Consider the following 23,971-nt stretch of genomic DNA (forward strand, 5'->3'; position numbering starts at 1 on the left):
TGTGAAATATGTACTTAATCAGAATGCTCTAAAAAAGCTACATTAAAATGCTAGTTCCCTTTAACTTTATGCCTACCAAGCTGCAAACCGCCTCAACTAGATAATTTGAAAGTCTGATTTTTATTTGTTGCTTGGATCAAAGTGAAGTTGAACCCCAGGTTGTAAAGTGGACAGTTTCTGGTTTACAGATAGTTATTCAATCAATTTATAGGGATTACTAACCTTCTTTGCTCTGGAGATATTGTCGGTGGAACATGCATTCAAAAATTCTTACTTTGTGTACTGTAAAATAAGTGAGGTCTTATGAGAACACCAGCTCTAACTAGTCCTGTTTTAGCTCTGTAGAGAACTTAGCAATAATCAGGAAAATGCATTTTTTGCTTTTTGTGCCTCAGCTTCCTTTGTAAGAAAGTACAACTAATAAAACCTGCCCTTTAGGACTTTGTAAGGCTGTTGTGGCAAAGTATTTTGAGCTCCGTGGAGAAAAAGTCTACTCAGTGAGGTAGCTTTGTTATTCCTTTTAGCATCAATTATATTCTGAAATATGATTTCAGAATTTCAGGATCTTAGGACCTATGATTGAACTGGCAGCTGATCGATTCAATGGAATTTAGAGTTCTCTTTCTTGACACTGAACCGAAATTTGCTTTGGCTAAAAGAGGTAAAGCATACAATTATGGTCAGAAATGTTATAATAAATCTACTGTAACAACCTTCTTTCCACCACATACCTTTTCTGGTATTTATCTGAATATCCAGTGTATAAAAACTAGAAGCGATTGTAATTTCAGTAGCAACTCACCAGCAACTCTGTGAGTATACGAAACCATTTAATCTGTGATCTGCTTTTATTTTTCCAGTGTGCATGTCTGAAAGGTTTTCTTTCTTTTGGTTTTTGAAAATTAAAAAAAAAGGAGACAAACAGTTAAAAGTACAGAAGTTCTCCCCGTGCTGCTTTTTCTACACCTTGAGGACTAGCAAAATCTTTAATATGAGACTTTATTTGTACAAAGCAAAACTTCAAAACCACTCAAAAGCTTTTCTTATTAACTGCTGTCAGTCCTGTGATTTACAGAGGCAATAAAGAACTAGAGGGGGCACATTTATCATGGAGTTCAGCACACCAGGAGCCATTTTCTCCAGCGGTAAAGGCAAGTGATAAAACGAATTCTTTTGTTCTATAACCAAGACACACTCTCTGTTCCCTGTTCTCTAAACTTGGGCACGCCAGGCTTCTCTCATGGCAACTTGGCATCGCCTCATCTACACTCAATGATCAATTGTTAACATGAAAACACTGATGCACCTGGAGCACCTGGCTGCGAATGGTGATACATGTTTACTTTCAACACGCGGTAGTTAGCTGCCAACATATTTGTAGTATTAATTCCCAGCTTACTCTGAACAGTACTTTGTGCATGTGTGCTTTCTCTCATTTCAGAAGGGAGAAGGTGGGAATGTTAGCGTGTGGGATTTCCTTGTTTCGTAAAGAGCATAAAGATTGGGATTATGAATCTCACTTGTCTTGTTGTATCAAAGAATGGGTCATCTGAATTTTGATGCTGAGAAGCATAACAGTTCCAGTACACATATTTTCAATTTACTTTGTATTTAATTTTGATTTTTGTGTTTTGCGTTCCAGGCAAGTAGGTGTGATACATAGAGACACTTTTAAGCTGTCTCTTGGCATTGATTACACATTTTTGAGGTTTTGAAATGAATTTGTCAGACTCTGAGCTGAGCTGGACATAAAGGCAACAGCAGTTTTGCTGTTTGGGAGACTTACAAAAAGGAGTGTTTTTGAATATTTTATAATTGAGTACATCCATCATCCAATAGTATTTATTAAGCACTCACCTGTGCATGACAGTGTGTTGGGCACAAAGATTACTGGGGAAAAGGTCAATGATTTGGAACCAGAGACAGTGGTAGTGTTTATACTTATGGGAAAATGAACACAAATGTTAAATCATGAATGTTATTTCTAATAGAGCAAGTTATGCAGTTAATTTAGTTTCTGAAGAAGACAAGGACACTCAAGTAAAATCTCCTGGCATTTCCCAATTATACAATCACTAACTATGCTCCTTATTCATGGTATCGGTGAAAAATATTTTCAAAAGGCAGTAGTAAGCTAGAGGCCATGAAAAATCCAGGAAGAAAAAAAAATCAGGTCAGGTGCTTTTGTGACTTCTTGGCCATTCTTATAAATTTTTAGCTGGGAAGAAATTTAGAATGGAATTATGTGGGAGTTCTATTTATCCACCCATTCTTTGCAACGTGTAATGTAGTGGTTAAAGTTATTCTTTGGCTTCTGTCACTATCAGTTTCTTTTCATAGGAAGGGGAAAATAAGTCCTTCTGTCAGTAATTTGGCAAAAGTGCTGAAAAGCCCATTATCCCTGTTGGAAAGAAAGCAAACCACCTCTGGTATGTGAGGACCTGGCGGGCTTCGTAGAGGGAGAGGAGCCCAACAAGAAGTCTCCAGTGAGAGATGGTGTTTTATTCTTTCAGAGATACTAACCATTAGACATTCTTCTTGAATCCATCTAACTTTTCTCGGAACAAAGTTATCTGACCCTCACCCCCAAAACAAATTAATTGGTCTAAAAGATATGAGATCGAGCAGAAAAAAAAAAGGAATCATGTGAATAAAGAAGTCATCTTTTATGTACTTTATGTTGTATTCTGTGCACTTGGGAAGGGACCACATCTGTATGGAGGATGGTGGGAAATTGAACGCTACAATTCATGGTGCTTTTTGTATAGTATTTCCTTAACCGAAAGGGAGCAGCTGTTGGGTAGCAGAGAAAGCATTGTTACCAACCTGAGCATATGGAAGCCTGAAGCTTTGGCTAATTTGGATGTCTGGGCACCATTGTAGAAAGACCATCATAATTATTTGCTGTGAATTTAGGTCCACACTTCACTGTTGGAAGGAAAAACTTTTTACAGAGGCTTACTCTTTTATATGGCTTTGAAGGGAATTGCATTTTATTTCTGACACTTATTGTATTGTAAAATCTCTAGTCTCTTATATTTAAAGGTGGAAACTTTTAACTTTCTCTCTTAAAAAAAAAAAACAACTCTAGGGACTTTTTAGTACTATAGCCTCTCAAATAATCCTAAAGCTTTGAAAAATGAAATACTTTATTTTATGAAGCAGTTTTGGGGTCAATTTTTTTTCCTAAAATGTATGCTTTTATGTTGGGTAGTTTAAAGACCAGCTGTTAACTGAAACCAACCGTCAACGAAGTTGCGTAAAGTTGTGTTTCCTATTAGTCCTGTATCTTTCCTATTAGTCATTTATGAAAGGATACAGGAACATCTAAGAGAACTCCAAGCAAAATGGAAAAAACAGATGTTGAAACCATATTGGCTTGATGGTTTGCTATTTTTTTTTAAATAAAAAAGGAGATTAGTAATTACTAATGGATTATGAAATAAGGCTTGTGTTGCTAAGTTATCACAAAATTATTTGTACTTTGTAGTTGTACTTATTTGTAGTTTGCAGTTGAAAATTGGTGTTTTAGTGGAATCTCAGAAAATCAGAAAAAATGAGTGAAAGTTTCTGCCTGGGAGCACCAGGAAGGAGGAACGATGACATTTTCAATAGGTGGTCACATATGAGCCTCTAAAGGTGTGTTTATTATGTTGTCATGGTGAGCAGCGAATTAAAAAAATAACAAGACTGTTCTTTGGGTAGTTGTGACTTATTGGTGGTTATCTTTACAAGAGTTCCATGCTGACTTAAGTAAAGATCTTCAGGGAAAAAAAAAACAAACTTTATTTTTGAAATAAATTCAGTTAAGAGCCTACAGGCTTCCATGACACTGCACTGAATTATTATTAATGTGCACTGCTGTGAGGCTAATGCTTACTGCTGTTTAACAATAACCCCGTCCTCTGGAATTTCAGGAAAGTGGTAGGAAAATGAGAGGCAGATTTAAGTGCTGCTGCTGAATTAAACGTGCTAGTTGATGGGCACAACATTTTTATCATTACTTGTGCAAGGGAGCGTCGAAAAGAGACCGTTATTCAGGGCGGGTCACACGTGGGACTGGCGATGTTGTTTGAGCAGCATAGTTGGCAAGCAAGGTCCTTCCTTCTGGCCCAGAGGAGGTTTGTTCCACCTGTTGCCTTCACCTGGATAACCCGTTTTCATTCTCCGGAGAGTTACTTGTGGTATTTCTTGAAGGCAGGGATATGATCTTTGAAGGTTCTTCCTTGTTGACTTTAAGAGTCTGTTATTAAAATAAAATATTGGGCACAACGTTTCTCATTAGCACTTTTTAATTTGGATGTTTAGTATAGTTGCTTTGCTGTTCATTATTATCATGATAGATGCCTTTTTCATTTGGAATTATCTTTAAGTCAAGATCTCCCAGCCTACATTTTGAAATGTATAGTCTGCTATTCTCAATAGTCTTTTCTCCTCCATCTTTCCTCTCCCTACACCCCCATCCTTTAGCCCATGCCAGAGTATTTGCTCTTCCCCAAATATATGCCACCTAATATCTTGCCTCTTGAGTCTCTAATATTTTAGGTGCATTTGCTTGTGCTTTCCTTGTGGAGTACTCCTGTACCAACTCCTGTGCATTCTAGAAGGTCTAGATCACAGAGAATATATTCCACATATACTTTTTGTGGAATAAACTTTTCTCTTTCCTCCTCTCCTTCTGCACTCTATTTGCCACAGAGTAGTCTTTTTTTTTTTTTTTTTTTTTTTTAGTGTTTATTTAGTTTTAAGAGAGAGAGAGAAAGAGACAGAGTGCTAGCCAGGGAGGAGCAGAGAGAGAAGGAGACACAGAATCCGAAATAGGCTCCAGGCTCTGAGCTGTCAGCACAGAGCCCAATGTGGGCCTTGAACCCATGAACTGTGAGATTATGACCTGAGCTGAAGTCCCATGCTCAACTGACTGAGCCACCCAGGTGCCTTGCCAGAGTATTCTTTATTATGTTATTTATGACTGTGTTTCCCTCCTTCCCTGGATGGTGGGCCCTTGAAATTAGGGACAGTATCCCTAATTAGGAAATTAGCTTTGTATCCAGCATCTGGTCAGGTAGAGCACCTCACGCTGTTGTGCAGGGAAAGTAATAGATAAATCTTCAGCTATTAAAATTCACTCATAGGTGATGGCAGATTCCATATAACATGGGACATTCAAGGAGTCCAGAAACTATTAACTAGTCATTTAATTGTAATTCTGGTGGGTGGAGTTTAATTTTATTAGGAGAGGACCCAGGGCCATTAGGGTGACAGGTGCTGCTGAAGGGGTGGAGTTGGTGAAGCTCCTTCCTCTGTGCGGTGTTTCTTCCTGCCTCTTGTGCCTTTACACGTGCCGTCTAAGTGCAACCTCCTGAAAGGGTGGAGAAAATTCATCAGACAATCTGAAAGTTGGTATTTTGGAGAACATTTAAAATATTTATCTAAGGTGTATTTGGTACATTTTTCAACGAATACTGAATTGTCCCCAAATTCATAGAGACCTTAGAGATCACCTACAGCCTTGCCTCACCTGGGCAGAAATCTCTTCCTAGACCTTCCTCATTGTGTCTGCTTCAACACATCAGTGATATGGAGATTGCCACTGTGACCATTAAAAGAAAGTTGGGAGGAGGTAAAAAGTTTGTTCCTGTGATAGTTTGTCCATAGTTTAGGTCACTTTTTCTTTTACATTTTCTCTTTTCTATGCTGAATATTTCTGATTTCCTCTACCATGTGAATCTAGCTTCCCATCCAGTGTAGCTAATGGAGATGGACACCTCATCTAGATCAGCCGTCCCACTGGCTGGCCAGTGACCAGTCCGCTGACTGTCTCTGACTCAGAGACAGAAACTGTAGCCAGTTAGCTGTAGGGCGCTGGGCTAATGGGTCATGTGGGGTAGAGGACTGAGTCAGCACCAGGGCAAGCCAAAGTCAGATGAAAGCTAAAATTGTGTTGTAACTGAAACCACAAGTAAGAAGAAGCTGGGTGTAGAAGGGATGGAGCAGAGCCGCATGGAATCAGTGACAAGATTCATGTAATCCCAGAGAGAGATGGAGAGGCTGTGTCAGTTCCCCACAGGTGGGGCCTCATGGGTACTGGAACTGGGAAATCTTCCAATGGCATCTGCAATACTGGTGTGTGGCATAGGAGAGGGAATGCTCACAGTTAGTCAAGAGATAGTTTAGTGTTCATCTCTTGAGGCATCAGTCATTGAGATCATGGATGCTGGTGTGAGACTGCCAGGGTTGGGTCCTATCTCTGCTACTTATGACTGTGTAACTTTGGGTTAATTACTTACTGTTTCTCTGGGTGTTGGTCTCCTCATAGGTAGAGTGGGTACAATGCCAAGACCTGCATTACAGGGTTATTGAGGGATCAAACAAATTAATGTGTGGAAAGCATTTCATTTTAAAGAATATCTGGCCCCCAAAATGTTAGCCATTAGTATTAAAAATAATAATCGATGTGCTTGTTTTAATGTCTGAGAAATTATTCAGGCCTTATTTATTAAAAAAATTTTTAAAAACATTTATTTATTTTTGAAAAACAGAGACAGAGTGTTAGTGGGAGTAGGGCAGAGAGCAAGAGGGAGACACAGAATCTGAAGCAGGCTCCAGGCTCTGAGCTGTCAGCACAGACCCCGATGCAGGGCTGGAACCCACGAACCGTGAGATCATGATCTGAGCTGAAGTTGGACTGAGCCACCCAGGAGCCCCATCAGGTCTTATTTTTGAGAGAAAGTGAAATATAGTGGTTAAAATGGTAGACTCCAGAGTTTGCCTCCCTGCCTGGTTTCCGATTACACCATTTCCAGCTGTATGACACAGGTTATATAAGCTCCTTGTGCCTTGGTTTTTTCATTTTTTGAAAAGAGGTAATAGTAGTACCTACCACACAGCAATTCTATGAAGATTAAAAGACTTAATATGTGTAAAATATTTAGAGAAGAACTTTCTTAGAAAGGATCTCAATAGATAATAATTTATATTAATATAATTATTATTATTACCTCCTGTGACTTTAGCATGCCTTTGGGTTCTCATTAAGACGCATTATCTTTATGAAGCTATAGGACACACACACACACACACACACACACACACACACGCACACACGCATATATATATATATAGTCTCTCTGATGATCATCTCCAACTCATGTAGGACTTCACCAGAAGGCTTCAAGGTAAAGCCTGGAGATGTCTGGTAGGCAGTAGAAAATGTGGTTTTGGAGTTCAGAAAGAGGTCTAGAATAAATATACAGATTTGAGTAGGTATAGTATAAGTTATAGGAATAGACCAGATCACCTTGGGAGAATGTCTAGAATGAAAAGAGAAAAGTCTTGGGACAGATCCCTGGAAGGGGTTTTGGGGATGGGGGAGATTTTCGTGTTAAGTAGAGGGTGACAGAGGGACATGAGCAAGCAGATAATCCTCAGTGTAGTCAGACAGTGATACCTACAGTGAATATGAGTGAAAATGTAGTGTCAGACATTGCTCCAAGCTCTTTTATTCATTCATTTAATCTTCTCAACTCTTAGGTAGATATCATTATATTTTCACTTTGTAGATGGCAAAAGTGAGATACAGAGAAATTAAGTAATTTGCCTAAGACTGCAAAAGCTAGCAAATGATAAAGCCAGAAGAATTTGAACCTAGATAATCTGATTCTAGATCTTATAATCTCAGTGACTCTATGAAATAGTCTCCAAGGGCAAGTAGAAGGAAAATCAGAATAAATAAAGACAAAAGAATTGTCTCTGTCTCTTTAGGTTGTTGATGTTTTTGGTTTTTGGTTTATTTCTTTTATTAACTGTTTCAAACCAGCAGCACAGGATGTTATTTAGCAATAACACCTCATGGCATATTTAGAAGCTAAATGGTTTTGAATTAGGAAATCAAAGTGTATTGGGCAGTTTTTGCTGTAATAATAATGCATAACAAGCAACCCCAAGATGTTGGTCGTTTACAGCCATAAACGCTGTTTCTTGCTCATGGATCTGTAGTTTGGCTCTGGTTCAGTCTACAAGATGAGTTAAGTCTGTTCCATGTGTGTATTAATTTGCTTTGGCTACCTTAACTAAATAGCAAAGACTGTGTGGCCTAAACAACAGAAATTAATTTTCCCACAGTTCTGGAAGCTAGAAATTCAAGATTAAGGTATCAGCAAGTTTAGTTTCTTCTGAAGCCCTTCTCTTGGCCTGCTGATGGCCGTGTCTCACTGTGTCCTCACTGTGTTCTTTCCTGTGTATGCAAACGGTGCTGGTATCTCCTTATATGTTCAAATTTCCTTTTCTTATAAGGACACCAGTCATATTAGATCAGGGACCTCTTTAGTGGCCTCATTTTAACTTACTCACCTGTTTTAAAACCCCATATCCAAATATAATCACATTCTGAGATTCTGGGGGTTAAATTCTGGGGGTTCATATGATTTTTTGGAAGACACAGTTCAGCCCATATCAGTATGTCTCCTCATTCTGGGACCTACAGCTAAGTGGGGCCACAATACAGGATGCCTCCTAAGGCCTCCGCTATAGAACTGGCACAGTGTCCTTTCTGTTTACAATTCCATTGTTTGAAACACATCACGTGACCAAGCCCAACATACATGAGGTAGGGAACTCTACTCCATCCACAAGAGAATAATGGGAGGGAAGGTACCATGAAGGACAAACAACACATTCAACTAGAGTCTTTCTCAAGGAGTTTTGTTAAGTAGGAAGTAAGAAGTAGGAGGATGGGGTAGTAGGTAGATGGGGACACCTGTTCCCACAAACACATAAGTGGTGTAAACTGACAGATTTCACTGACAGTCTTTCAGGACAGACCTGCTGACAGACCTGCATGGAATGGAACAGGAATGCCCTTCTTCTCCAGCCACACTTGGCTCCTGGTAATCCCCAAATGCCCCCTCTTTGTTCACACCCTTGACTCTGCTGAATGTCTTTCCCCATTTTTCTTCTGGAGAACTACTATTCATCCTTCAGGACTCAGTTTAAAAGTCACTTTGTCCATGATGCTTCTGTTTCCCTGAGGCAAAGCAGGTGCTTCCTTTTTTGTTCTCTCACTGAACCTCTGTTTTAGCTTTTATTACTTTTTAAATTATAACTTTGTGTAACTCTGATATCAACTTTTCTCCTGCCCTTTGGGTCCAGCATCATCATGATCGGTGTATGCTGTGGGCCCATGAGGATGCAAGGTCAAGACCTGCTTTGAGCTCACAAACTGAAGGCCTTCACCACAACAGAGCCCCAAGTGACAACTGCCACCATCATCTACTATATGGAAACAAAAACCAATAGTAAAAATTCAAGTTCACTTTATAAACGTCTTAAGAGAAAAGTTGATTTTGGAGAGGAAGTGGGAAAAGGGTTTATGTCATACTCCAAGGCAAATAACTACAAAAATCCCTTGTAGATGTTTCTGCTCTTGGCTCAAATTTCTTCTTGGCCCTTGGGGATTCTTATACTGCCCAGCACTGCCCAAGTCCCTCTGGCTTTTGCAAGGCTGTTGGCTTATACAGTGCCATTCACATCGAATATAATATTGTGGTTCTCCCTGGGGTTGTGAGTTGTGGCTCTGGGCCAGTTCTGTGCTCTCCCTTGCACATCTGTCTGCACCCTTGTGACCTTCAGTTGCCTTTCTCTCTTATGCAGGACAAATTCAGCTTGTTTATTTATTCATCTTGCTATTTAGTCCTCTAACTACATATTGAGGCTCAGCCTAGAAGAGAGAAATCAGGACCTGCTGACTTTAGAAGGAAATTTGGTGACCATTTTTGGTTATTTTAGGTTACCCTTTGGTGGATCCATACTCTTAGGGGCTCATCAAGACATTTGCCAAACCAAAGTGAGGCACTCTTTAAGAAATTCTTATTACAGCTCTTAGGATACTATAGTTCCCCCCATGTTATTACCCCTATTTGCTTGACTGTTTCCTATCCAGACTATATGATTATTCTTTAAGGCAGGAGTTTAGCTGTATTCATTTTTGTATTGCAACATCCACAACAATCCCTGAAACATAGTAAGGACTTCAAAAATGTTGCCTGAATACCTAAATGAGTACAATCCAATGTTCTTTATTTTAAATTATATTCAGGAAGCCAATGGAATGTGAATCAGAAACTAGTAAATATGTTTCCACATTCCCAGAACTGCGCTAGAACTATTATTTTATTGAACCTGAACCTGAACTAAATTGAAACAAAGCTTCTTGATATTTTCATTGTAAATGAGTTAGAATTGCTTACTGGCTTGAACCAGAGCAAAACTGCTTCACTGCTGAACTCAAAGTGGAACTAATCTGAAAAACGTACTGGTTTATTCTTAGTTACTTAGTAAGGTACTTGGACATTCTGTGAATATGAAATTGCCATTTCGTTGACAGTAGCTCTGAATGTATTAACTCATAAGTGAGTTCTTTTCCTCTTTCTTCTAGTGAGATCACAGGATTGCTTATAAGATCCTTTGACCTAAGTGGGATTATTCTAGGGCTTGCCAAAATATTGGGGATAGTTTTATCTCTCTCAATTATTAATTAATTAATTAATTAATTAATTCCATGATTCCTTGCCTTATTGTCAAAAGCCCATTTTAGAATAAGATGAAAGTTAATTAGGGGCACCTGGCTGGCTCAGTCAGTAGAGCATGCAACTCTTGATATTGGGGTTGTGAATTGGAGCCCCACATTGGGTGTAGAGGTTACTTAAAATTAAAAAAATTTTTTTTAAAGATGAAATTTAATTAGGAAATCAGGAGATGGGAGTAAGGGATATATGGGGGGAAAGGTAGGAAAGCAAGGAAAAATAGGAAAAATAAAATGAAGTTAGGAAAAACTTTATATCTACATATGTGTCCAAAGATCTTACTTGTTTTGCTAAATGATAGTATAAACTTTAGTAAAATTAAAATAGAGTATTTGGGAACATTGACAATAATATACAGTTAAATTGGATCTGATAGAAGAAAGTTGGATGAATTATGAGGGGAAAATCTTTGCATTTAAATTTTACCAGTTTTCTTTTTCCTTCCTGATTTGTGCAGAATTTACATTGATTTACCATTCAAAAACACCATTTCCCCCTCTTCAGTTATTTGAATGTGCTTGCAAGGCAAACTAAAATCCAATGGATAATTTCAGAGTTTTTGTGCTTTAATTTGGCTATATGGATCAGTCTATAGAAAATATTTCTTAAAAGTGTTTTTCTTCTAAAAATAATATGTATGGCTCCAAATAGTCTTACTTTATGATGAAATGCCACACCGTCTCACCTGTTTTCACAATCTGGCGATAACCCCTTTAATTTCCCCATGATTTTATTAGAATTTAGAAAAGGTTAATTAGTTTTCCACTGATCTTAGTGGAAGAAGATTTTAAAAAAATATAATATTACAAAATGTCCTAGTAGGGTATGAAGGTAACACCACAAGGGGGTACTATAATTTTATCAAATTTGTCCTGGTAACTTGGCTCAGAAGGTGAAATGATTAGAGCCCGCAGAGTTAATTTTAATATGCTAATACATCACAGCAAGTTGGGAACTTAAATAAAATTATACAATTAATATACTTTTATGGGATGTAGAAAGACTTAGTAAGGTCATTTGTAGATTATATTAGAGCTACATTTAGACTTGCTGGGTTTAAAATTCAGCATTCTTAAAAGAAAGCAGCAGATGTCTGACGTATGCATTTTAGTGACCTTTGAATGAAGAAGTGAATGTCGAATTGTGTGGATCTAGATCTGGGTTCTTAAAATAAATTAACTCCCTGGTCTCCCTTCTAAATACAGCTAGGATCAAGCATTTAGATATTAATTTCCTTAGTGTTGCAACACAGAAAATGTTGCAGTATGTTAATCCTGGAAGGGATTTTTTTTTAAAGAATATTTAATCACAGAAGACTTTAGTTTCTTAATGCGCCCCTGAAAGTGATTCTGCAGTTTTGCTTGGTCATAAATTTGAGTGCCTTGTAGTCCATCTTGGTTGGATAATTCTTCTCTTTTAAACTGAAAACTTTGAAGGTGGTTATGTGGCCAAAGTAATTTTTGTTTTTAATGTAACATCCTGGTACTCTTTGTGTTTATACACTAATTTTAGCAGGTGTTGTTCATTTGCTGAGCTAGGTGGATCAGGGTATTTGGAATAAGGTAGTGATTCATCTTTGTGGAAGAATAATTACGTGTTTATAGACTACAAATAGAACTGCTGGGTATTCTATCTTTTGTCACATACTTACCCAGTGGCTCTTTGGACAAATATTTAGTATCATGCTAAGATTAAATGAGATAACGTGTATAAATTTCATACCATAGTAGCTGGGGCAACGAGGAGGCGATCCATAGCCTTAGGGCTGCTGGAGGCCTCGGCTCTGCCGTGCAGCATTCAATCTCCCCGCAAAATGCAAGATTAGAAAAACGCCTCTGTCTCCAATTCTCAGATAGGCACACGTTAGAATTTTGTGGCCACAAAACATAGTCATTTTTGTTGACCTTCTTCTTTTCAATAATACAAGCAATCTAAATTTTAAGAATTGTGCCATATTCCCCCACAGGACTAAATGCAGCTATTTTTATTTTGTACTTTTTTTTTTTTTTAAACGGCAACCCATAAACCTTTTGAGGGCTCTTAAATTATCCTAGCCTATAAAAGCTTTCTCATGACTGTCCAAGGACATAATTTGGTAAAGGATTTTTTTTTTTCTTTTTCCCTTCTTGTTGCCAACAAGGCACAGCTATTTACCTGAAAGCCCTGACTTGCCTCCACCCGTAGAATGATTTTGATCTTGAGTGGCAACAGCTGTTTCTTAAGATGTTTTTATAGGTATCACATTCTCTTCTTGGCTGTTAAGTCCTCATGCTTGTTTCTCAAATTCTTTGTGTAAATTCAGTCTCTTGTAGTTCATACTGTCTCACTGGTTTCTCTCTGTTCTCTGCTCTCAGTGCTGGATGTCCTGATGCCAATATGTGGCATTTCACATCTAACCTCTACTTGTCTGTCTTTCCCTCTGTTCTGTCTGGTACTGGTCATAGTTGGCTGGAAGTGTTCCTACACTTTGGGCCACTAAGAATCAGTCTCTCTCTCTTTTTTTTCTGGACTTTGATGTCTTAGGCTTAATATAAATATATCGTTATGGCTAATAAAAAATAGATAACAAAACAACATGTACAAGATCAACCCATTTCTACAAAAAAAAAAAAAAAATGCCTGTTACTGTCATCAGTACTGGCAGTAAAGAGTGAATCTTAGGAGGAAATTAGCTATTGAGAAATAAATTCCTGCTTCTGATGGAAGAAGGAATAGAAGATAGGGTCACCTTTGGGGAGCAACCTTTTACTTATGATGGCAGAATTATAAACATTGATGATAGACTAAACCATAAGTACCATCATGGCAGGAATTGGCTGTATTTTGCTCGCTATTGCTTCCCCAGAGCCTAGCACAACACCTGTCACATGATAGGCCCTGAAGAAATACTTGCTGACTGAATGAAATGAAGAAATGAGCCCTGAGCACACAGTAGGAATATTGCATGATACATCCAGCCTGTTCAGATGACTCAGCACTTTGGCTTTACTGGAATAAACACCTTTGACAATGACCTGCAACATGATGTAGTGGCCCCAGAGGATCACTAACATGCCATCTGCTATAAGCAATATCTTTTGCCAGATAGAGTATTCATACAGGCATCCAGCATCGCTATTTCTAAACAAAAAGTCTTCTTTTCTGGAAGGGCCTGATGTTATTTGATCAGTCCTGAAGATGGATGGAGGGTTCTGGGATAAATGATTTCACTTTGCCTTACTCCAGCTTACTCAGGGAGTTACTGCGTAGACCTAAAACCTCTTTGCTTCCCCCGCATAGTGATTCCCCATTGCCATCTTGACATGATCCCAAAGGCTTAGCCTGGAATCCATGTTTGTTTGTTTGTTTGTTTGTTTTGTGATCTGGACTATACCTACTTTTTTTTTCCTTTAAATTCTAGAATTTTTAATAATTTATGGCTTAATACTCTCTTTTTTTATTGAGGTACAGTTGATACACAATGTTACATTACATTCAGGTGTACAACATATCAATTTGACCTGGACTGTACCTACTTGTTTAGGTTCACTTACTATAAATTCTCCTCTTGTACCCTAGACCCCAGCCACATGCCCTGGAACTCATCAGCTCTTTCATCCCTATACCTTTACTTGGGCTGTTCCTTGAACTTGAAATGTCCATTCCATGCCTGTATACTTGGCTGTGGTAATGAGGTCTTGATGGTGAAGCCATCTTTTCCTGGTGCCTGCTTTATATTATGTTTATGGCCTCTATTGGTCAGAGGCAGTCTGGCTGCCTCTTTCTGTTTCAAAGCCAATGCCTTGTTATGGGCTATTCATAATATTTCTTGTTTTTTTGTCTTTCTACATTAAAAAAATCACTGATTTTCATAATTCACTTAAGAAGTAATATTTCCAGGGGCACCTTGGTGGCTCAGTCGGTTGAGTGACTGACTTCAGCTCAGGTCATGATCTCATGGTTTGTGAGTTCGAACCCCACATCGGGCTCTGTGCTGACAGCTCAGAGCCTGGAGCCTGCTTCAGATTCTGTGTCTCCCTCTCTCTCTGCCCCTCCCCCACTCATGCTCTGTCTCTGTCTCAGAAATAAATAAACATTAAAAAAAAAGGAGTAATATTCCCAAATAAACTGTAATTACATAATATCAAAAGTCCTAATCATACAGTAAAAATGGCAGAGATAATTTCTACCAAATTAGAGGCTGTTCTCTCATGTTCATTGTTAAGGGATAGCCTATTTTATTTTATTCCTGAAGGTAAAGAGATGAGACTAATGTGGTCTTTTATATTTGATGGAGAAAATGGAAAGAAGGGGGCATTGTTGAAAGAGAGAGGTGATTACTTAAAAACAAGGCAGTATACTCACTGGATAAGTTTTTTGTTCTATCAAAACTTTTCTTTGCGCTTCCTCTGGGAATAGGTATACAAATATCTGTTTGAATTCCTGTGGAGTCATGATAAGTATCACGGGGTTATTCTTAATTATCTGTGTGAAGAATATAGTAATGCATTTCTGAAGCAGAAAAGACATAGGAATAAAAAAATACTTCAAATAATTCTCAATTTCTATTTAGCAAGATCTGATATGAGCAGGAATAATTAGAGTGATAAAGTCTAACCGGCACTAGTAAATTTGACTAAAAGCCAAGAGCAGCACAGCCAGGACATTTATGTTCATGTTTAAATTACTCAAGTGCTTAATTGTTTAATTTCAGTTTCAATTACCAAATGCCCTTACTTTTAAAATTAGTCCTTTGAGTATTAGCTGCATGATGTTGTTATTAAAGTTGAAAATCTGCTATTATGGTTTAGAGGATTATTATGAAGTTGTTGGCATATGTCTTGTTTAATAAATAAGTTTAATTGTGCATGTAATCTGGTAATGTAATAATGATGAATTACATTTTACAGAAATGTAGAATGACTATTTTCTTCTTAGGGTAAAACAAAATTACTTTTTAGGATTTATTTTCCAGAGGAAATATTTTACTATAAAAAATACCTAAGATACCTCTTGCACAGTGTAATTTCCCATAAAGGGTGAGTGAGACTTAATGGAGATTTAATACTAATGGCCCCCCCTCCCATATAAAAGAGGTTAAGTGTAGGGAAAGGGGGTCCAACTAACAGGGGAATGATGTTTATACCTTTAATGAGTTCTTGGTTCATCTTACCCCTAGAATGTCAAGAAAATGACAAAGTAGCCCATATAGTAAATTAGTGTATTTTTATTTCATGAGGCACCTTCCCGTTTAGATATGAACTTGAAGCTGCTATTAATGATAATGAGCTTCACTAGTCAAGAAAATCCCTTGAGCTCATCCTGAATTACAGTACCTTGGGCAAAACCATTGGATTGGCATCATATTGTTCATGCTTTCATCAGTTCTAGTTGTCTCTGTTGAATTCTAGGGAGGAAAAACAAATTGTTTTAGACCCGTATCTCGGAATAAGAAATTTAAAATTTTAGAATTTTTGAATTCAAGCATATACTCTTTTCTAGATGATATTGGGCTCTCAGTTGATTCTTAGATGAAGTCTTTGCATCAAGAAGCGTTGCTTAGGAGCGCCTGGGCGGCTCAGTCAGTTAAGTGTCTGACTTCGGCTCAGGTCATGGTCTCACAATTTGTGAGTTTGAGCCCTGCATCAGGCTCTGTGCTGATAGCTCAGAGCCTGGACCCTGCTTTGGATTCTGTGTCTCCCTCTATCTCTGCTCCTCCCCTGCTTGCACTCTGTCTCTGTCTCTCTCTCTCAAAAATAAATAAATTAAAAAAAAAAAAAGAGAAGAGTTGCTTAATTGACGTCTGCCTTCCTGTGATCGGTGAAGAAATGGAGGGACAAAATGTTTCTTCATCTTTTGTATAAGATCACATAATTAATGGCAGAGAATGGACTAAAATCCAGCTCCAATAATTAAAAACTCAACTGATAGATTACCTAATTTGTTTCTACATATTGAGAGGAGATTGAATGTTTTCAGAAAATAAGGTTATGATGGGTCTGTAGAATACTAAGCAACTAAAAAATAATTATTATCTTCAGAAAAACAAGTTGTACTAGAAAAGAAATTACACCATGAGATTCAGCTGTAAACAGTATTTATGTGATCATGCTACTTTAAACACTGATTACTGATTTAACACAAAAAGTGACAGAGCTGTTGGCAAGATGGGGTAAGTGGAGTCGTGTAGGGGGTGAGGGGGGTGGGGGTAGCGGTTTGTAGTCTGTTGGCAAGGGGTCTGATTTAGGTGGGCCAATGTTTGTAAAACAGGTCTGTAATGAACAGTGGAAAAATAGATTACATTCTTGAGGAAGCTCAAGAAAAACTGCTCATAACCAGCTGTGGCAGCACTGTTGCCACCCCCACCCATATTCTATCAGCCCACCTGGATTTGCCACAGCTGCAGTCAGTCCTGCACACGTGGAGCTTCTCACCTTAATATCTGCCATCCAAGGGCTTGCTCTGGCTTTGCTGGTGTTGGGCTGGGCACAGGTGCAGGTTGTAAGAGTGGAGTCGGTTCTGTGCTCACTCATCAGCCAATGAGGGACGGATATTGGTAGATAAATACCCCACTTCCACGTGTCCGGGTATGTAGGTTTTGAGGTATCTGCTCAGGAGCTGTTTAGATGGTTCTGTCAGGACGGTTCTCCGGGTGTTTATCAGGTAACCTGGTCATTGTTACGTCATTACATGCCTCCTTTTCTTTTCCTTAGTTCCTCACTGGTGCTTTCTGGGCCACTTCTCTTATAGACTATCTGCAACTTTATGTCAGGGTCTGCTTTGGGGGGAACCCTAACATGCTATCACGTGGATACAATTTTTTTTTAACTGTATGGTGGAATCTGTCTCCATAGGTTTTTAAGCCTAATAGTCTTCCATGTGAGTTTTCCTTGTTTAAAGTTTATTTATCTATTTATTTATTTTTGAGAGAGAGAGAGAGAGAAGGAGCAAGAGAGAGAGCGTGCATACAGTGAACATGTGCAGGGGAGGGGTAGAGAGAGAGGGAGACAGAGAATCCCAAGCAGGTTCTGTGCTATTAGTACAGACCCCAGTGAGGGGCTGGAACCCATGAACTATGAGATCATGATCTGAGCTGAAACCAAGAGTCCGCCACTTAACCACTTGAGTCACTTAGGCACCCCAGAGTTTTCTTTGTTTAAATACAGAAACAACTTCTCTTTGAACTTAGCTTTAAAGAAAAAAAAGGTTAACCTTTTGATAACAATTTTTGATTGATGTGTGGAGTGTGGTGTTTTTACACTTGATCTTAGCCAAAAGGCCGAGAAGCCATGAAGTGTGGTGTTTTTGTGGTCTTTTCTCATATAAAAAATAAAAGAAAACAAACCCAAAACACTTCATATCGGGCAGCTGGCTGGCTCAGTTAGAAAAACCTGCAACTTTTGGGGTTATGAGTTCGAGCCCTACACTGGGTGTGGAGATTACTTAAATTTAAGTCTCAAAAAAAAATTAGACGAAAAGTGCTGGTAAGTCTACCCTTTGTTTTGTCAGTTTTCTCTGATACTTTAATTCAATTTTTGTTTTTAAAATGTTTTAGAAGTTTCTCAAACTTTTCTATTAAATTGATGTAGAAAGGAATATATTTTTCTAGAAATTTTCTAAGATGTAGAGTGGTAACATAAGGTGATAACACAGTGATTATTGCCTAAAAAAGGTGAGAACATGAGTAAGAATAGAGTTAATTCAAGTCTCTGTGAGATAGGAAAGAGGCTACATTGCTGGTAAGGATTGCATCTGCTGTGTTTTTCTTCTGTTTAATCTTGTATGCATATTTTGAAATGCAGAACTGTTAGGATTTGCATGTTTTGTGTCCTGTGCATGTGTCTGCCTAACCGTTGCAAATTCAAAGTTTTCAGGCATTGAGAGTTGAAATAATTGAGACTGAGTACATATGCAAATAATTTGAGTTTTGTAAGACAATCAGTGGTGATTTGAGATTTCCTTGGTGATAACTGGAAGTTTTGACCAGGAAGGCGGGGCAGAATAGCCAAGTGGGAGATCGTGACCTTTGAATTCAAGTGTCCATTCCATCCTGTTCCTAACTGTAAACACCTGGGCAAGTGCTACTTTTCTGATCTGGAAAAACTTTGTGAGTTAGTTACACGGATGAAATGAGATAATAGAGTGACTTATCCCAGAGCTCTGTGAATGCTACTTATTGTGAGGCAGAGATCTTAATGTGAGCAGGATGGTTATCTCCCATTTCTCTTTATGTATAAGTAACTCTAATTTCTGAAAAAATGGGATTTTGAGTTTCTACCTTGGAATGGAAGCTTTTAAAACTTGTTCATTTAGTGCACTAACATACTAATGTTGTTTGTACAGCTAATATTGTTCTAGTTTAGGACTAGATGTTGCAAGAGGAGAAATGAAGTGTGAATTTTTCCCTCAAATTGTAATTTCAGCTCTGACATGATTTCCAAAAATACTTTGGCTGTTAAGTTGGTATTCCAAGTAACTGTAACTTGTGTTTAATCTATCCCATTCTTTTGGCAAATTCACTGTTGGCCCAGCTCCAGGATAAGTATTGTGTTTTGGGGTTCTCCTTGGTATTATACTTGACCTCCCAAATTCTTGAAAGTGACTGTCAAATCATAACTTAGGCTCCAGTTTTTTTTTTTTTTTTGAGGTAGTGGCATATTTGTGGAAACTGTTTAGTTACTAACAGTAACGAAGGTATTAAAAATTGATCCCTTTGTAATTAATCCTTCCATGAAGCATATTGATTGATGGCCACCACCTGATGAGTGTTTCCAGCTGGTAAGTTTGATTCATAGGCACTGTAACCCAAAGACCTGCCTAAACCCAAAACTGTCAAGTTAGATGTTTAACATTTGAAAATATAAAAACTTGGGAAGTGTCCTGTTCTTTTGTGATGGGCAAGTGTCTTAACGTTCTTGCTGTACTTGGGGCAAACTGGAAATCCTAGTCAGTGTATTTTTAGGTGCAGCTCATGGAAGAAAAAAGTGGTCTACTCCAGTTGGTAGACTTAAATTTAAGTAAAGTCTTACTAGAATTTTCCAGCCAATAGTTGGCTTGGATGGTGGGGAAAAAAATGATGATGTCCACATACTAGGCAGTAGCAGGGAGAAAATACCAATTGTGGAACCCGTTGATAAGTAATCCACAGGTGAGTGTATCATTTATAAAATAGTTTGTGAATGAGGGGTGCTCAGTCAGCTGAGCATCTGACTCCTGATTCATTGACACCCTGTGGATGAGTATTTTACAATATTGGTAAACTGTTTGACAGTGAAAGGTCTTGCTTATAAAAACAATGACCTGAGAGAAGAGTGTGCGTCCTCAAAATAAAAAGAAACACAGCAGTGGCCAGCACTGGGAGCTTAAAAATTGTCACTTGAGGTAAATGACTAACAAACCCTAGAGCGCTTAAAAGTATGAATCGTTTTTGCTGTGTACTACCGTTCACAAAATAAGGTGTGGATTAACACTGGAAAGAAACTGTTTTTATGAAGTTGTTTCCTAAAGAAAACCATGTCTGGAAGAAAACTAGCCATCACTCATTTACATTCCAGTTTTTAGCATATACCGTAAGATCATTAGTGAATGATGGTATTCCTGAAATGTGTATAGAATACAAGTGAATATTTTTGAATTTTATTTTGGAAACAATTGAAAATTAAAATGAAAGTAAGACAAAATTAATAGTCAACATAAATGAATTTATCTAATAAATAGTTGAGCTTAGATTACATCTTTGGAGAAAACTGGACTGGTGATTTTTTTTTTTTTCCTTTGGTAAGAAGATTGTATACAAGATTAAACATGACAATTAGTTGGAAAATGGTGATTGCAGAAATCCTACATGCCAAAACAAAAGATGGAGCTGAATATGAAGGGAAAGATAAAAATGAAGCCAGAGGCAAAAGCTATTGACGTTGTGGCCAAAAAAATGTCTCTTTGCAAGTAAACTGGATCACAGCCTGAGTTGTCAGCAGTCAGTAATACGGTGTCAAGATGATGGAGGAACTACACTGAACAACAGTATTCTGTTAAATTTCATTAGATGAGTATTTACATTTTAAGGTGAAATAAAATGTTAAACGCATTTATTAAATTGTGCATTGACCATAGAATTTTTTTGTTAGAAAAAAATGCTTTGTAGTGAGGGGCAGAGGGAGGAGGGTGAGAGTGAATGAAAATCTTAAGCAGCCTCCATGCTCAGCACAGAGACCTACGTGGGGCTCCATCCTACAAACTGCGAGATCATGACCTGAGCCAAAACCAAGTCAGATGCTCAATCGACGGAGCCACCCGGGTACCCCCATATAAATTTTTTTTTTGAAGTTAACCTGTCAACTCTGAAGAAAATAGGACTTCTGCTGGATTGTTAAATATCTCCTCTAAATTTCAATTACCATTCCTAGTTAGATTCCTAAATTGTATTTGGTCATCTGGATTGAAGCTAAAGCAGACAATAAAGTATAATCTTAATGTTATGGAACAGTTGAGAAGCGTCCAGAGTCTGGACACCCCATACCACCCCCCTGCCCCGCCCACATCTTCCAAATGACACGGTCATGTCTTCATAGTCTGAAAGCAGATCTGGAAACTCTGACTTCTGCACTGGCACCACACTAACTACACTTGAACCTTCTTGAGCTGCAGCTTTGCTGTGTTACCGACAGGTGAAGTCAGGAATGGTGGCAATTTTGTGGGCTAATAAAAATTATTACAGGATTATAAAACTCCATCTACATGTGAGGCTTTTATGTGCTGTTGTAGTTACACTTTTCTTTTCCCCCTCCCATCCCCCTTTCGTTATAACGGAGTTGAGGGGGGAATCCCTTGTGGATTGTGTGAGCTTCAGAGTAATAAAGCAAACAAAGACAAAAGACTTGGTTTGTTGTTCTTACCTTCTACTTGAACACCCACCCACTGTTTCCTTTTCACAGAAAACAGGTCCTAATATGCATTACATTACAAACTACAGAGCTTCAATTAAGGGATTCAATCACTCTGTTTTAGTCATTATGCAGAATTGACAGAAAGTTTTCCTCCTGCTCTCAGAAATTGCTGATACTCCTTTGGGAGAGCTAAATAAAGACACTGTATTAAGAGGAACGTTAAGAAACCTGACAAATGAGAACATCAGACAGCAGAAGTCAGCACATGTTCAAAGGAAAGCGACTATAACCTCTGTCACTGCATTTTCACGAAATCTCCTTGGATGATTAATAAAATGCTCACGTATTTTCTAATGGGTTTTTCTCATGATATGATGTACTTTGTTAGGCATGCTTGTGGGTGTAGTGGGCTTTTTTAAATAAACTATATGAATCATAAGATGGAATATCTAAGTTTTTTTTAAATGTTATAGTGAAGTATAACTATAGCAAAACTCTGTACTGCTAACCATTCTCCCTACCTTTGCATCAGAATAGCAACCTACTTTTTTATAAGTAATACGGATAGGGAATTCATGCCAGTTGACAATACGGCTGCATCTGTTTGAGGTGGAAGGACTGAGAGTACGAAAACCCAAACCTTTCATTTTCCTATATCCTTGAACATCCCTTTAACATGAAAATCCCTTGCTAATGTCATGGCACTCTTCCTGTTCTCCTTTGTTTTTAGGATCTTCCATTTCACCCCATTGGAGCCCCAGGCCATCACGATAACCTCTGGCTCTTGTTTTTCTAAGAAATTTCTCCACTAGATGAGGATGTTGGTTGGTAGACTCTTGGCAAATGTTGAATAAATACATGGGCTCTCATTCTTCTTATCCTTTCTCACTGCCCATCCTGCCTACCAATCTTGCTTTTTTGCTGCTCCTTAAAAGCATCTCCAATCCTAGTCTCCTGCTTTCATCTAATCCACTTGATAGAATTCTGATGATGCGCCTCAAGGTCCGTTCTCCAGCACTTTGGTCTGTTATAGGTACCTCACCATTTGTTTTTCAGGCTTTCATTTCTCTGGTATCTCACTCATTACCCCTACTACCCCTTCCCACACACTTGACCTTCTTACTCGGTAACATGTAGTCAACAGTAGTATGCACCAAGCCCTGCCCTCTTCCATCTATTCGATTTCTTCTCATTGTAAATAACTTATGGTTTCTATTAGTGTAGAAGTTGATCTCCTAATTAAAAGATGAGACTACCCAGTAGGACTACATACACTGTATGTGATAAATATTTCATAGACTTTATTACTTCCCTTTCACACTTTTCTAGTAGTCCCCAAAGATGCTTCTTCCTGTAAAGCTTGTCCCTGTGTTTTGGGATCCCAGCCCCATTCTCCATTATATTCAGGGATTTTTTGAAATCCTGTTTTGTTTTAGTTGTGTTTCAATTTATTTAGCCTTCGGCTTAATGGTTAATATTTTCCAGTTTTGTTTCCTTTGTTAAATTAATTGGGTTAATTAATTAACTTTTTTTAAAGTTGGTTTGAGAGAGAAAATGTCAAGCAGGCTCCACGCTGTCCATGCAGAGCCGAACATGGTGCTCAATCTCATGGACTGTGAGATCACAACTTGAGCAGAGTTCAGGAGGTCATTGCTTAACTGAGGTACCCAAACTCCCTTAATTGGCTATACATTTTTTAAAACATTTATTTTTAAATTTACAACCAAGTTAGCATATAGTGCAACAAGGATTTCAGGAGTAGATTCCTTAATGCCCCTTACCCATTTAGCTCATCCCCCCTGCCAGCAACGCTTAGTTCTCCATATTTAAGGCTCTCTTTTGTTTTGTCCTGTTCCCTGTTTTTATATTATTTTTGCTTCCCTTCCCCTAGGTTCATCTGTTTTGTATCTTAAAGTCCTCATATGAGTGAAGTCATATGATGCTTGTCTTTCTCTGAGTAATTTCACTTAGCTTAATACCCTCTAGTTCCATCCACATCGTTGAAGACGGCAAGATTTCATTCTTTTGGTGGCCAAATAATACTCCATTGTACATACATACCACACCTTCTTTATCTGTTCATCCGTTGATGGACATTTGGGCTCTTTCCATACTGTGGCTATTGTTGATAGTGCTGCTATAAACATTGGGTGCACGTGCCCCTTTGAAACAGCATACCTATATCTGGGTATACATTTTTAAGGAGACACTTTGCCTCATATGTTCAGAGATCCTATCCCCCCATCTGTTGGGTTCAAATAAGATTAAGATGGATTGTACCTGGCAGGCTCAGTCGGCGAAGCATGTAACTCTTGATCTCTGGGTTGTGAGTTCAAGCTACATTTTGGGTATAGAGATTACCTAAAATTAAAATCATAAACAAAAAAGTGTTTAACTCGTTACATACCTTTTTTTAAAAGATAATTTTTATTCTCTGAAGGTGGCTAAATTAAAAAAAAATATTTTTTAAAATGTTTGAGAGAGGTGGAGTGAGTGCAGGCATAAGTGGAAGAGGAGCATAGAGAG

The 23,971-nt window shown here is 38.2% G+C and overlaps 2 long non-coding RNA genes across 2 annotated transcripts; one reads left to right on the forward strand and one right to left on the reverse strand.

Moving 5' to 3' along the window:
* Positions 1-5,217: 5,217 nt before the first annotated feature.
* LOC132690202 (uncharacterized) lies at positions 5,218-17,082 on the reverse strand. The gene is made up of 5 exons (XR_009615308.1): positions 16,994-17,082; positions 15,896-15,966; positions 14,925-15,044; positions 6,288-6,340; positions 5,218-5,359 (listed from the first exon to the last, which is right to left on the reverse strand). It is a non-coding gene; the product is annotated as an uncharacterized LOC132690202 (long non-coding RNA).
* A 179-nt stretch (positions 17,083-17,261) lies between these two features.
* On the forward strand, positions 17,262-20,660 carry LOC132690203 (uncharacterized). The gene is made up of 2 exons (XR_009615309.2): positions 17,262-17,438; positions 20,345-20,660. It is a non-coding gene; the product is annotated as an uncharacterized LOC132690203 (long non-coding RNA).
* The last annotated feature ends 3,311 nt before the right edge of the window (positions 20,661-23,971 follow it).

This window comes from Panthera onca, chromosome E2, assembly GCF_046562875.1.
Source record: "Panthera onca isolate mPanOnc1 chromosome E2, mPanOnc1 haplotype 2, whole genome shotgun sequence".
Classification (NCBI taxonomy): Eukaryota; Metazoa; Chordata; class Mammalia; order Carnivora; family Felidae; genus Panthera; species Panthera onca.